The following is a 3931-nucleotide window of genomic DNA, read 5'->3' on the forward strand; positions in this document are numbered from 1 at the left end:
CCATAAATGATATTCAAAGATTGAAATAAAATAAGCAGCTTAGTGGGGATATTCCTGACTAAACTGAAGAGCTGGATTATCTGTCTTAACTCAGAAGAGAGAAGCTTCTAAAATAAAGATATTTCATGGGATGCAAGCAAAGCGTTCTTGGCCATGGAATTAATATTAATAATAAAAAGATGTGTGTTCACAATATTAGAGTTTGGTTTATATATAAAGAATCCTGCTCATGCTGTGCAAGGTTACATCTGTGGGGATTTAGGAAATTTGAAGATGCAGAATGTTGATTCTGAAGGACAAAGGGCCTGATGTTAGAATCTAGATCCTAATATCAGAGTCTAGATCCAGGAAATGTGGAAGCAGCTCACAGTATCTGCCATTAGATGATCTTGAGTATATATATGATAATCCTAGGTGGTCGAAGGAAAGATGCTCCAGCATATAACAATATTTGCATGTCTGGCCACTGGTGTAGGATAAGAGTCAGTTAATGCCACTGCATATTAATCTTCTGTAAAGATTTTAAATGCTTTCTTCCCAGAACCTTTGTCAATGTTGTTTAGGCTGCCTCATTAAATATTGGTGTCGAAAATGTTTATATGATAAGAAATTCTCAACCACATATTTATCAACAAATTTCCAAGTATAATTCAAGAAATGGATGCTTACATGTTATGTTTTTCAGGGTATGTTTACTGCCATAACCAACAACCCCCAAACTGCAGTACCTTAAAGTTTATTTCTCCCTCATGCCAAGTCTAGTAAATGTTCCTGATCGGGCAGCTTCTCCAGGCAATTATTCTTCAAGTGGTCACTTAAGGATCCAGATGTTTCCATCTTATGGCATTGTCATCTTAAACATGTGACTTCCAAGCTTGCCATAGAAGGGGAAGAGAACATGAGGAAGGTGGACTAATGTCTTTCACTACATGTGAAGCACAGCTTCTCGTATTTCACTGGTTAGAACCGCTGATGTGCCCCTACCTAGATTCAAAGGAGGGCTGGTTTCTTCCCAACAACAACTATACACCATGAAAACAGAATTCAGATCTTTGGTGGTCTGGTAGCCACCTCGGCTATACACAGCAGTTCTATTGTAAATTTCTCTAAACTTGCTTGAATTGAAGTGGCAGTTGTTAAGAGCCAGACTGCTTGGCTAGAATCCTGGCTCTGAAATTTACTGACTGTGCAACACTGAAAATATTGCTCAACTCTAACCTTTCTGCTCCTTAGCTACCTCATCTGTAAAATGGGAATAATATTATTCAGAGGTTTGAACAGACTAACTTTAAAGCACTTTGACCTGGCACATGGTTAGCACTCCACAAGTGTTAGCTATTATTATTATTATTCTCACAGAGTCTGCTACAACCACAATTCCTCAGGCAGGTTCGAAAAGTCTCAAGAACCTGCAGCCTTTATTGCAGATTGGCCCAGGGATAGTAGCTGACTCAGGTGGGCATAACTGAATTAATAGGCCAGTATTCTGTCCTGTAAAAGTTGTGTATGTAACACACAGTGTAATCAGTTTGTTGTGGGCCTAGAATTTAAAAAAATGGAAAGGGTAAAATCAGCCAAACACCTATAGAAAATGCAATGATCACAAGCCATGAAACATGGCTTGTGAAACAATAAAAGCCAACCACAGTCAAAAGCTATGACTGGCAAAGGCTAAGAAAGACAATGGAGAGAAGTTAGTTCATTGCTCAGCAGTAGAAAAACAGCTACAGGATGTAGCTGAGTTATCAGAATGGTACAGGACTGTAACATGGATCCATGGCAACATGAGAACACAATGGCAAGAGCCCTTAATAACTAGAATGACCTTCCAGATTCATTCCAGTGTGTGTGTTGATAGAGGGAGAGAGAGTGCTGGCTGTAAAGCAGATATTTGTCTCCCTTCCTTTCCTTTAAATCTCCGTTAAGATTCCATGGCATGTCATTTTGCTTGTGATGTGAAAGAGCATTAACTGTCATCACAACCACTGTGAGTCATTTGGAACTCAGAAAAGAAATTGGTGATTTTCTCAATTCTGATAATGAAAGTGTGGTAGATTGAATTATGTACCCCAGTTTAGACATGCTTTTAATCTTAATCTGCACTCCTTTAAGTATGAACCCATTGTAAGTAGGATGGCTTGAAGATGTTATTTTAAATTAAGGTTTGGCCCAACAGAATAAGGTTGGGTCTTAATGTGAATTACTAGAGTCCTTATAAAGAGAAAGAAACTGGAAACCAAATCAGAGAAAGCCACAGAGAGAAGCCAGAATCCAGAAGTTAGAGGAACCCAAAATAAAAAGGAAAGGAGATCACCTGTGACAAGAAAGCCAACGATGCCCACCAGAGTGTTACCAACCCAGAATGTAAACATGCCAACCAAAAGACAATTTCCATCATATAAGCCAACCCATTGTATGGTATTTGCCTTAGCAGCCTGGAAAACCATGGCAGAGAATACAGTGAACTTCAGTTCACAACACAGGTATTAAAAAAAGTTCTATATCATGGCACTTCCTGGCTCTGAAGCCCCATTCAACCAGGCTTGTGGGAATTTAACTTCATTGCTTCCAATCCTTCCTCTTCCAGATTTGTTCAAAGTTCTGCAATCTTGTGTAGTGCCAAGGCATTGAAGACATGGAAGGAAGGCCCTCAGGTCACAACCCTGAACATCCTCTGCCCACATCATTCCTTCCAACTCGGTTGTTCTCAACTGCTTCTGTACCATGTTTTTGCAGCATGGATATTTTTACTAAGGCTAAGAATTTCCTTTTGCTAAGGGTCTCATGCACCCTGCAGCCATTCCTTTCTGGGCTCAGTCCTGCTCCCTCCTTAGCAATGGTCCCCAAAAGCATGATCCAGAGTTCCATATCCAAAACTCAAGTCCTCTGGCCCCTACTGAGCCTATAGTTTCCCTGCCTGATGAGACAGTTTGAAGCTCATCCCCTTGAAATAAAAGCCAGAAAATTTCCCAAATAACTTCAATATCCATCCTTATTACAGATATCACCTTGAAGAAGAAAGCACAGACTTGGACACCTATTTAAATTAGAGGTAGAAAAAGGAAAAAATAAAGAGACAAGAAAGATAAATATTCAAACTGTTTTTTCATTGTTGTTCTCAATTTCTTTACTTTTTGCCTTGGTTACTATGGAAGCTCAGTTTCAAGTTTTATGCTCAATACACACAGCAATTATAACTCCTTAGAGTTAGAGTATCAACTGTTTTACTTTTCTTAAATTCTAATTTCGAATTACCATCCTCATTTTGTTAATTTTATTACATATATCCTTTTGTAAACAAATATGTTTTCCCATCTATTCAAATCACTATTGATTTTATTAACTAATAAAATTCATTCAGGAGTATGGGTGTACTTAAGGTTCAGGAGGTTGTAGGAGCAGCAACATACTCAAGCTACCAGGACTCAAGGAGATGTGGACATTTTCTGAGGTCCTTGAGGATATCCAGCAGTTTGAGTGGCAGAGTAAGCTTCCAATGAACCCTGTTGTGTGCTCAACCATAACAGAGACCAAGTACACCCTGTGTCTGATTGTCCTGCTCCAGATGACATTAAGAAATTGACCTTCCATTTTTTTCTCCCAACATAATGCCATCTGTTTGGTTAGCATTTCCTTATTCTTGATTTCTTCTTCTTATAGGCTTCTGTCTTAGTTTACTAGGGCTGCCATGACAAATACCACACAATGGGTTGGCTTAACAACAGGAATTTATTGACTCACGCTTTGGGAAGCTAGAATTCCAAAATCAAGGTGTTGACAAAGCCATACTTTCTCCCTGAAGTGCACAGCATGTTGTCACAATCCTTGGGGTTCCTTGGCTTGCATCTCTGCCTCCTGTCACATGGTAATGTTTTTAGTCTCCTCTTGTGGCTTTTTCTGAGTTGTGGCTTCCCTGTGTAAAGCCTCTAGG

Source organism: Tamandua tetradactyla, chromosome 24 (genome assembly GCF_023851605.1).
Source record: "Tamandua tetradactyla isolate mTamTet1 chromosome 24, mTamTet1.pri, whole genome shotgun sequence".
Lineage (NCBI taxonomy): Eukaryota > Metazoa > Chordata > Mammalia > Pilosa > Myrmecophagidae > Tamandua > Tamandua tetradactyla.